This window comes from Netta rufina (assembly GCF_964035555.1).
Source record: "Netta rufina genome assembly, chromosome: 3".
NCBI classification, from domain to species: domain Eukaryota; kingdom Metazoa; phylum Chordata; class Aves; order Anseriformes; family Anatidae; genus Netta; species Netta rufina.
In genome coordinates this window covers 18,180,039-18,192,637 of record NC_140125.1, presented here as the reverse complement: position 1 = coordinate 18,192,637, position 12,599 = coordinate 18,180,039, and positions in this window count along the sequence as shown.

Below are 12,599 nucleotides of genomic sequence, written 5' to 3'. Positions count from 1 at the left end.
GAAGTAGAAGTTGGGTCAATTTTCTGAGAGGTTTCTCTGATCCTGTTCATGTTCTTGCACGCAGCTGATGAGTAGCCCAGCCTCAGGCTGTGTGAGAAAACTTTGAAATCCAGTAAGCAGGTCCCTGAGGGAGCAAACGGGTCAGACGCTCATCAGCTCACCTTGTGTGTAGCAGAGAGATTGATGACTTGCACTGAGTTCACCAAGCCTTACACAGACACTGTCTGCTGAGACTGTGATTCACCCTGTGAGATCAAGAAATGATAGGAAAAGGGGGAATATTATTTTGCTGATTGGTTATTATTTCTTTGTTCTGGAACACTTGTGTCTGAAAGAGATGTTACAGTCAGTTCTGTATCTGGGTGGATGAGAAACATATGAGGCAAGCAATGTATCACCTCTTGAACAAATGCTAGCCTTCTTCTAGAAATCAGAAGGCAAAGAAAGAATGTGACACTCAAGAGTCTGCTCTTTTACACCTGTCCATTCCTGCTTCAGAACTTGGTGAGCAAACTGAAAAATGTATTGAGCTTTCAAAAAAAAAATATTCCAGTTTGTCATGCGGAGTGGCAGAGTGTTTTAAAGGACTTTTCTTCCCAGTTTTTATCTTTTTTTCTTCCCAGGACTTTTCTTCCATTATTTATACCCACATAAAAGACGTTCTCTGTGCAATACCAATATATTCTTTGTACAAAAGAGAGATACTGTGCTACACAGCATGCAAAAATGCATCAGACAAAACAGACAAAACTGTGTTCAGGACCAGGTTCAGTCTCATTTTGGGGTCTTCCTTAACCTGGAAATGGACTTCAGGCTGGAAACTAACTTGAAGTGTCAATTCTTTCCCAGATTTCCTATTTTTACAGTGCCATATATTCACCTGGCCATTACTAGAAAATTCAGTGAAGCTGTTTGGCAGCATTTTGCAGTTGTTTTACAGATGAGCAATCAAAGCAGTGGAAAGAGTACGTTTTTAAGCTTCTTACATCAGATGATCCATTGTTTTAGAGCACCGGAGTATGATTTAGCCTATAACAAGCACTTGTCAAGTGAAAATGTATTAGTGGAAACAAACAAACAAAAAAGCACAGTGTAGAACATACAGAATTGAAATATAGCTACATGGTTTGCTCCAGGTAATGGAGACCTTAGGTGAGGAATGAGGTAAAGGTAAAACAGTAGTGGCACAAAAGATGCCTAACTCTGGTCACGCCAAAATCTGGCTAACTAATGGTAACTCTGGTTGCGCACTGTGCTTGTGATCATCTCTGCAGATCTGCAAGCATGAGAAGGGCAGGAAGCAAGGATGGAGAACAGAAAGGAAAACATGCTTTGTTAAAAAGGTTTTTGAAGACTCCATGAGCCTTTCTGTCATCCTGAGAGTTTTTCTCCTAGCTGCACAGCCTTTCTGGTTGGTTAACTTCCAGTTAAATTAGACAGTCAGCATGGTCTAAGGCAGAGGCTGGAAAATTTTTCAAACCTTGCTAGCCAGGCTAGATTTTCCTTTTCTAAATTAGAGGTTCAGTGTGCTAATATACAACATTTTAGAGATATAAGGGCTATCCCTCATGGAAGAAAGCTGTTGCTGAGCAGTGGAGTGTTGAACCTCTCTGGCAGGCAGGGACTGCTGGCTTCTCTTGAACTCAGAGATATAGGTTCCTGTTTTGCAGTGCCTCCATGTCATCAGCCCATGCATTCCATGTAGGCTCTGTGCTATCAGCTACTGACACTTGGTCCAATAGACGGGTCATCTGATTGAGGCTTAGAAAACAACTTTTTTTCCCTCACCACCTTTGTGCTGATGCATCATGTTACCTTGCTCCAATTATTTCTCCTCCACTTCCTTTACTTTCTCTCCCAACTTCGCTCCTGTTTCTCTCCTCAAGCTGAGAATTATTCCAGAATAGAGTTTCTTTTACTTTATTGCATTATGATAGCTGCATTGGAGATATAGTGGTAATTGTGGCTGGGAAAGCTTTCCACCATCCAAGAAGGACTTAAAGAGCATCCTGTTGGCCTGAGAATCATTGTACTGGGGAGACCTTGGCATGCTGGTAGTGATACAAGGGTATAAAACTGTGCTACAAAAAAAAAAAAAAAAAAAAAAAAAAAAAAATTGCTCTAGCAGACAGGCTTCATTCCTGTCCAAATGCTGGTGTGGCTTATTATTTTCTAATGAAATTAAATGTATTCCTCCTCTCTTAAGTAGACTGTGTTGATTTAATTTGTGTTTTATGATAAAGATCCTAAATTTCATATCTTGCATGTTTTATAAGTAGTGAGCAGGAATTTAGCTGCATGAGACCCATTAATGTCAACACAGCTAACTCCCCATGCAGTTCTTTATAGACTATTTTATATACAACAACATGGATTTTCACTTCTTTATACTTCTCTTAGTCTCTGCAGGAAAAATAGTGATAGCTAATCTTAAGGCAAGCACACATTTTATTATTGCTCCTAAAGCAATAAGCATTGTTATTACTCTGAATTTTTCCTACTGACAAACAACAGGCAGTGTGTAACACAGAAATCGAATAGCTGCTTTTTTGTGGTTTGGGGAAAGTAACAGAACAGTTTAAGGAAGGAGATCACAGATTATTAATGTTATGTAATTTCAGTGCACTGTTTTTTTGTTTTGTTTTGTTTTGTTGGCTTGTTTGTTTGTTTAAGAGACTTGGTGTGCACAAAGATAGGCAGACACATCTACAGTTATTAGAAAAGGAAGAACATTCACTTTCCTAGTTGAAACTTTCTGGGTTTGGTTCTTTTTTCATATACGAATAAAAATGATCCAACTATTGTTGGGAACGCAAATAGGAAAAGAAAAAAGACATTTTCCAAGCAAAAGATGTGAACTTCATCCTATCACGTTGTCCTTACAAGCCACGTTTTCAGAATTTCATTTCAACTATTAAATTTATCTCGCTGTGCCTTCTGCTGCTAAGACAGAAATTCTTATCTTAGAATCTCGTTGTTCATACTTCTTGCTATCCATGAGAACAGAGCAAATTGGAGACAATTGTGGATGATTTTGAGTATATGCCAGCAGAAAGATCTGTCAGCATCCCCTGAGGACTGTAAATGGGTCTTGGACATGGCAAGATGTTTTATATTCAAGCTCAGCTTGGTGGCAACTCTTGCCACAATGTGGATTGCACTGTTACACTTGGTAGGAGGTATCTGCGGGATCTCACCTGTATTGTGCTTACCATTAGGTAAGAAAACATTACACTTCTAAAAATTTAGTCTTCCCAAAACTTGCCTTTCCTGATTCAGTGCATGAATCAGATAAACAAAATGTAGCTTATTCCAATGGCACTTCACAAAGGTTAGACTCACAGTGTCCTGTTTGTATTTTTTTTCCCTGTTTTTTGATTACAAAACATTATTTTTGCTCTGTATTGAAATGAGGGAATACTTCCCATTTTGTAAACATAACTGTCTCCAGACCTGTGCATTTCTGGTCATAAAGAATATGATGCACTACACCCCTCACTGACATAGTATTAAGCCCACGAACCAAATTCTTCCATCTGTGATCAAGTGCTGAAGGAGTCTGATGCAGTACAACTGAACAGAAATCATCACTTTAATTGCAGTGTGTGGAAACTTGTGTCATGGACTTCAGCCGAGCAAACTTAATCTATCAATAGAGAATGAATGAACTGGAAATGGCCAAGGAGACAAGTGTCTGGATTTTATCAGTTGAGTATTGTACAGTTAGGAGTTGCCAGCATGGGTGTCTAGGTCTCACACACGCTGGACGTGTATAGCTTGTATAGGTAATTCATTTGGAGGGGACCTTCAAAGCTTGTCTAGTCCAGGTGCAGCTCAGGAATTCATGATTTGACAGCTATGGGAATTACCAAGTCCAGGTTTGCTTGGTCCAGGTGCTACCTCTAAGCTGCATCATATGTAAGTATATGAGGCTGAGTTCTTGATGCCTGTAGTCAATACATGAGTCAGAGGAACAGAACTCAGTGAAGGAGAAAGTTTGCGGAAGCTAAAAGGTAGTTTTGGTCCAAGAGCAAATGAGTATATACTGCCCATGACCACAATCAGAATGGATATTTGAAAAAGTTTCTAACTATTAAAGCAGTCAACTGTTTGAAATGTCTTCCAGTAGGAAAGCAAAAACCTGGACTACCTGTAACGTAGGGTCCAAAACCAGCAACCAAGTCTTTTCCATGGGCCAGATCTTTTCTGACACATACTGTAATTGGCTAAAATCACTGAAACTTTGTTGAAATTCTAGTCAGCCTTCTGGATCTATACGCTGTGTTCAATGCAATAAATGTTGACTTGAAAGTCAACTCTCATTGTCTGGCTGGGGAATAGATTTAGGGAGAGAGGCTTAGCACAATTTTGGTAGAAGTGTGAAAAAAAAAAAAAAAAAGAAGAAATATGTCTGTTTTACGAACATGAAGGCTCGTCAAGGTCTCCACTATTCAGAACACATCAGGAATTTTCCAGCTGAGGACAAAAGAGAAATGTTTACTAAAAGACAGATTGTGAGCATCAGACTGCCTGTTCTTTAATTGATCTTTTACACTGAGCACATTCAGGAAATCTATACTCATGGATAGGCTGTTATTTGGAAAGCTGGCATAATAAATTCTTCTGAGAACTGCTTTGTATTAAACTTGCAACCTGGGAATCTTTGAAAACACAGCAATTGCCTTGAACATTCAAGATAGACAGTGCTTTGTACATCTAAAGCAATGATTTGTCTTTCAGACCTGTTTTTTTATTTTTATTTTTTTCTGATTGATTAAGAAACACAAGAAATAACACAAAGGATAAAAATGCATATTAGAATGTTAGATAATGTTTTGCTAAATGCAATGCTCTAGCTCTTTCCTGAATGAGAAAAGTAATAAACAGGAGCATACCACATTCAAAACCCTAATTATAAACATCAGCTGGTTCTAACTTCTTGCAGCCTTGATTCTGCTCCTCCTCGCATCAGAGGTATGTTACACAGCTGCAGTAGCATCCCAATTTCACCAAAATATTTGGAATTAGAGTCATGATACACTTTCCCTAAATAGCCTAGAGCTTGCACCTCTAAACTTGGAAGTTTGAAAACTAGGTGCAGATTTTCTCAAGTAGGAGAGTTGTTAAATTCAGTCCTTAAGGCTGGACCTAGTTCAGTAAAACACTATTGAAAAGTCCAGAAATGGAGAAATCATGGTCAAATGCAGTAGCAGTTTGCTGAACAATTATATTGCCACTTTTAGGAGAGGCACTTTTATACTTAATCATATCAACCTTTAATTTCTTATTACTGCTGAGTATCCTCCTTTTATTGTGCTCTTTTCCCAGCCTCTTCAATCAATACCTTCTTGATGAGATAACTAGTAATTACAAGATTAAGTTCTGCTGTGGAGATGAATTTGCTAAACCTTTTGAATTGCTGCTTCTAGGACATGCGGTCACGGAAAACAGATTTAATGTTTACTGCTATACTTCCTGTCTGCCAACATGTAATTGCATCCAGATCTCCTGGGTTTCTATTTAGTACTCATCCACAAACCCACTTTCCTCAATGGAGAAGCAAAGCTATGCTTTGTTGAAAAAGCAGAGGTGAAGAGCTCTGTGCTGCCTTGGTCCTTCTTCCAGCTGTTCCATCACTTCTGTAAGTCTTGAATCCTCTGCAATAAAGCACCTTTCACAGTCATTTCCCAGAAGAGGTGTAATAGCTATAACCTATCTCTCTGATATTAAGTTGCCTGGTGTTAATAGATTATGGCCTTCAGCACTGTTGATATTATTATGAACAATACTGTTACGCTGGAAACGCAGTCAACTCTCAACTTTTACATTAATTGTTAAAGGGTTTTTATCTTGGCAGCCCAACAGGAAACAAATATCTTTGATCCATTAAAACATCTCAGACATAAAAGTTGCCAAGTAATGATTGACAGTCCCTGTTTTCCCTTGACCTCAAAGGAAACCAAGTAATTAGAAAAGATGTCGGTAGAAGAAAAGGGGGTACACAGTGCCATAGGTCCTTCATAACAAATGTTGCCTGCTTGTGTCAGCACAGTGCACCAGCAGTTCATCTTTTCTCAAAGGGCACCCGAATGCTTTCCTATGAGTGTTTTCCACCCTGATGGAGCTTTCTTTGGTAAGAAGGAGCAGGAGAGAAAAAACTGCCACAAAGTGCACCTTGGAAGGTTGGCACTGGCCACAAGGAGGAGGAAATGTCCCTCAAACAGTAGTGCTGTGGTGCCATAGGTCACCCAAAGGGTATCTATGATCAGACCATTTTGTGTTTCAAGGAACAGCTAGTGAGGGACCCAAAACTGAACACAGCACTTGAGGTGTGGCCTCACCAGGTAATTAGAACTAGCTGTGTATCAGGTAATACTGTCTCCTTCTTGTCCTTGGGACACCTTGTCTGATTAAGACACTTTGGACAAATTAAAAAGCGGTCTTCATGGAAATCTTTTCAACTGGACATGAAAGTACAAGTATATTCTAATTTTTGTAGCTACGGCTATATCTTTAGAAGAGAAAACTGTCAGTTCTCTGGGAAGACTTCAATATCCATTTTTAAACATCTCCACTACTCTTCACTCCTAGTTGCAGTATTCTGCAGGCATTCAGTTGTGTTAATATAGGAGCAGTTCTAAAAGTAATCACAGGCAAGAATTATTTCACGGATTCAAAACCAGAAGCAGGCTACTTGTTGTTTTACTACAATTCGATTTCCTAAAAACTAAAACATGATATTTCTCGTATTAAACTACTGCATAAATTGGGCAACATCTTTCTTCAATAACTAACTCTTACTATAATGAAACAGACGTTGTTGAAAAACTGTCAGCACATAAAGTTGCACCCATTTCCTTTAAAAGAACAGTTCGAGGAAGATAAATCTAAATGATTTACCAAAAATAACCTTATTCCAAAAAGAAAAACTAAAACAAAACCAGCAAAATACAAAGAATTGGTTTGACTTTTTTTTTTTTTCTTTTTCTTTTAATTCCTCAATATGATTAGGCTTTATTTCTCTGTCCACGGCCAGCATTTCTGGAGATGACATGTCCTGCCACAACAGCAAGAGCTGGAGCAAGGCTGCTAGCAACAGTGCTTTGGGAGACAGGCAGGTGGCTGAGGAGCAAGGGGGTATTTGAGGCAAGAGAAAGTATGGAAATGAAGAAGAGATGTTAACTGCAAAGCTAGGATGAGAATGAGGGAGATAAGATATTGCTTAAAACAATTGTGTGACTGTTAAAAGACATTATTTTGCTACCAAGTGAATTATAGATGAGAAATGGAGATTATTCATTTGATGCATCATAGAGACAGGACATAAAGAATTAGAAATGCTGCTTGAGCCATAAAGCTTTCACCAAGCAGAGAAAGAGTAATGCTTTTATTTTTATTGTGCTGTCTTTGGCTGACAAACTTCTAATTTCATTTCCAAAAATAAAGTTCTGAGCCAAATATAAAGGGACCTTAAATCATGTGCATTTGCTTCTGTGACACTGTTGACTGTGCATAAGTTAGTTTGATACCTATCTGTTGGAGGTTTAGAGAACACTCAGGCTTTATGGAAGGCCAAACAATTCCAAAAATACATGCAGATAAAATATATTCCTATTATTTAACCTTCTATGAGGGCTGTGCTTGCTTTCTGCACCTTGTACCTGAACTTGGTCTGGTTCCTTCAGCCCACAGTCATGAAATGCTGCTCTGAAAAGAGTCTTATTCCAAAACTGCATGTCCGCTGCTCATCCCAACTCTTCTGAGTCACACGTTTACATCATCCTGCTCCTTTTGGTGCATTTCTCAGCTGTGTGTTGGGGAAAATGCTGCTGCAACCTGCTAGTACAGCATCAGTGATAACAACAACTGCCGAATTGACAACAACAAAAAAACAAACAATGAATTTCCTGTATCAAATAGGCAAATCATAAAGTCTGACATAGGAATGCCATGTACTTCAATTCCGTTTCATATTTATTATGACTTTGACAGCTCCTCGACTGCCTGTGGAAGTAGCTTTAAAAATAAATGCTAGTACATTTTAGTTACCAGATCACCAAGTGCTGCTATTTTTACAGCATTCAGAATGAGGTAGCTGGTGAGGAATGTAATAAATAGACTTAAATCCCTCCTGTAAGCCAATTTCAAAACTCAGAGGAGCAGTTTTACCCTCAAAGCTCAGAGCAGCCAAAAGCATTTTACATTCAGATTTCCTAGGCAGGCAATATTACAGTGATGTGCCCTGCACTCTTTTGAGCCAGGCTGTTGAGTTACATGATTCAGATATGCTGAGTGAAATAGCAAACCTGATCTGCCAGCTACTCTCTTTCCTTTTTTTTTTTTTTTCTTTTTCCCCTCTTCCCTCCTTTACAGTTTTTCTTAATTTTCTCCCTTTAGTAGCTTAACAGTATATTTATATCAATTTCCAAATTGAGGTTAGCAAAGAGAAGGATGTATTAAATACCCAACCAATGTATAAAGGTTGCAATACATGAATAAAGCACCAAAAAGAGAGATACGTATATAAAGTTATTCTGACTTATCAGCCTTGGGAAGAATATTTTTGTACATTCTAAACAATTTAAAGGCTGTAAAAATATTAAAAATATATATTTATTTATTACAAGGGTAGCTTATATTTGTTCATTGTTCCTTTCACATTGTCTTTCTCTCTCTCTTTTTTTTTTTTTTTTTTTTTTTTTTTTTTTTTGTGAGTTCCAGCAGATGATAACTTTAAATAAAGCAGAAAATTTGGTTGGCAGTTCCTAAGTGCATTACCTTCCTCTATGGCTTCACTGTACAACTAAGTTAATTTCTTAAACCGTATTTCTCAAAATTACCTGCTTCTTCCTGCAGCATATTCTAATTCTTTGTCAGATACTGAAGCAAATTGTTCCTTGCCAGCATTTTTTTTTCTTTTTTGGACCCATACCATTGCATAAATATGAAACGAATATTTCTAAGCTTGGCTATAAGAAACTTCAGCAGATCCTTTCTCCAGCCCCCAAATTACTCTTTAGCAGCCTGTTAACATTTACTATTTAAGTAGATCCTCTCAAATAACGAGTCTCATGCTGAGCTTCTTCTTGTATACCTTAACTAATAAATTGTCATGAATCCCTCGACTGAACACATAAAGATGTGTTCTTCTGCCTCATGTTTAAGAAACAAACAAACAAACAAATAAACAAAAAAACGCCCAGATAAAATCAAACAAAACCTGGAAGTACTGAGCTGTATTTGTTTAGCTGTACTTAATGTTTTGCTAACAAAACCTAATGAGTGCTTAGCTTAGCCTCAAAAATAAAACTGAATACATTATTGGTCAGAACCTGAAGAAAGAAATTATTGTTGATAATAATTATCATACTTGGCACTTTTCTTTTTCAGAAAATGCTTTATCAACATTAACAAATTAATGAAAATGCAGTGGTATTTCATGCCCTGTGAATCTCATCTAGTCCAGTTTTTAAGCTTTGCTGCTTCTATAATAGCTGGCCAAAGAATTATAATCATTAATGCTCTGTGTTTAGATGTACAGTCAAGCTTGCTTTAGTGAGGAAAATGGTAGTCTTAATTTACTCCCTGACAAATATTGTCAGTATAGGGTGCTTAGTCAAATAGCAGTGAACGCTTCTTCTTAATGGAGATGTGTTTGTTCCTGTTTAATTAAATAGGCTTCACTTCCATTAAATAGGCTTCACTTCTTCATCACCACCTTCATCATATTCTTGACTTCTTCATCACCACCTCTTCAGTGGTGACCATGTCATTGTCTACAGATGGGTTATATGCAAATCCAGTTGTGAACAGTATGTATTAGCAAAAAAAAACAAAACAAAACAAAAACAAAACAACAAATAATAAAAAATAGACATTGCTTTTGCCTGCAGTGAAACCCAGCATGCTCAGCTGAAAGCAGAGTAAGTCTCAGGTTTAGATGTCTCCATCTCATACTCAACATGTAGCACAGAAACATAGCAGCTGTTTAATGTGAAAAAATGGTGGACAATCCTTCTTTTGTGATAGAGAAAACATGAAGCTCGCCGGATTCAAAATACTCAGTAGCTCTCAGAACAACCTTATCATTATTATGCAGCAGGGACTACTCTATTTTTCATTTTGGTCAATGGACTCTGTCTTTTCATCTCTGGCTTTTCTCTCTTTTCCTTTCCCAGAGATCTGAAATAAGATGGGTGCATTTATAAGTGACAGCATCAATTTCCTTTGCACTGATAAGTAAAATCAACTTTTCTTTTCAGCAGAAAGAAAACATCTCTGCCATTTGTATGTTATTGGCCTGTCTTTTATAAAACGTTATGCCATTCTTAGCTAGGCAATCTGCTATAAATATAGCCACGCGGCAGTACATTTTACAAACAGCTTGTCAGGACAGAAATAAAAAAAAAACTAGCGTTAGAGAGAAAAATAATTTGGCACTGATTAGCCATTTGCATTTGTGCAAACTGACTGCAGAACTGTGTGGAAGAGGTTGCAAGCTGCTCTCCTTCGCCCTGCATGCTCCCTGTCAACATCTCCACGAGTGTCATAGAACAGAACCATAGAATCACAGAATCATTATGGTTGGAGAAGACCGCCAAGATCACCTGATTCAACCATCATCCTACTACCAATGTCACCCACTAAACCATGTCCCTCAGAACCACGTCCAACCTTTCCTTAAACACCCCCAGGGACAGTGACTCCACCACCTCTGTGGACAACCTGTTCCAATGCCTGACTGCTCTTTCTGAGAAGAAATGCTTCCTCATTTCCAACCTAAACTACCCCGGGACAACTTGAGGCTATTCCCTCTAGTCTTATCGCTTGTTATCTGCTAGAAGAGGCTGGTCCCCAGCTCCCCACACCTTCCTTTCAGGTAGTTGTAGAGAGCAATATGTGAGGTCATTGTGGAACCCTTAAGGGAGAGGCAAGGGGGATTCCAAAAGCAGAGGAGGGCCTGGGAAGTTCCTGCTGCCCCTACCCACAGGTTTGCCAGGATAGAATGGAGGAGAGCAGTTATTCCCCCGCCTCCCAACAACATGGTCGTGCACTTCTCTTGTGCCAGGAGCAGCCCCAGGCTCCCTCATGGCCCTGCCCTGGTGCCACAGCAGGAATTGGAACCTAAGCCTCTTTGTCCTCCAAGCCTATGTGAACACCTTGAAATTCTCCAAAGTTTTTGAGAAAGGTTGTGAGAAGAGGCAGGAAAGCAAGGGCTTTATCTGATGCCTGTCTTTTCCATAACTATCAGAACTACTTCTTACTGCATTTTCATTGGACTCAGACTAGAATCATGTTTTGGCATCTGCAGGTGAACCCACATCAACCCTGCAAAGCCAAAAAAAAAGCAGAAGTGACCTGGGGCACCTCTGGAGACATGCCTAACCATGATTTGGGGCAGAAAGAAAGCCTAAAGGAGCTGCAGATTTCTTCTTGTCCTCTTGCACATGTGCTGGCAGTGTGGGGATCCCAGCAAAAATATCCAAGGAAGCCACTGAATGCCTTGCTTGTCACAGCCCATTATTTTTCAAGCAACTTTTCATTAGCACAGTTTATTAAAAGCAGGTGATTAATTCCACATGATGTAACTCAGTTTTAAATGTCCTGTTTAAATGTCCTCAATGAAATGCTGCTTCTTAACACATAGCTTTTCAATTTCTGCTATGACTTAGAATGCTAGCAGTAGCATAATAATTACAGATGAAGTACAGAGAAGGGCAGTTGAATGTTCAATGATAAGGAACAGCTTCCAAGCCAGGAGAGATTATCAAGGGCACTGTTCCTCAGCATCGGGAGGAGATGGTCCACATAGAGTGAGGTAAATGTTAGTGAAAAGTTGAATGTTTATTTGTTAGTTCTCCTACAGCACTGTTATGAGGCGTGCTGTAAAATTACTGGGCAGCAGGTTTAAATGAAAATAATGGATTACTTCGTGTGGTTTGTAATTCAGTTGCAGAACTCGTTGCTGCTGGCCACTAGAGACCAATCATTTAAATGGCTTCAAGAGGAAATTGGCTCATTCATGGAAGGGAGTTCTGCCAGGGCCTATTAACACACCGAGATGTTTAAAAATAGAAATGCTCAGGAGCTGGTGTTTTGGTGGAAGTATTGCTGTACAAGCTCCTGGCTCTTCTAACCCTTTAACACTTGGAGACAACAGTTGTCAGAGGGATCCTTAGTATGATCCAGTTGCAGCCATTACAATGTGTGAAGTGCTCATCTGGAAGTGACAGTAAGCACTACATGTCCTTGTACAAGCATTTGGTCAGCAAGACATGCACTGAGCAGGGCTGTGTGTTCTAAGGGTATGGAAATGGAGATAAAGCAGTTAATGTACCTGTTCCAATCTGCATATCAGCAAAAAAGAGTCCTAAGGACTTCTCTCACCTCAGTCTTGTGATTCAGAAGGTGGCAAATGGCCTTTTAAATGACAATTCAGGATACAGACTTTCATCAAAGCATCTATAACAAAAATCTTGCGATAGATGAGCAGTTGTTTTAACATGAGAAGATATGACTTCCCAAGTGATCTCGGTGTCTTAGGTACTACACGGAGCACTTTATTTTGTAGTGATCAACATTTTTTTAAAGACCAATCA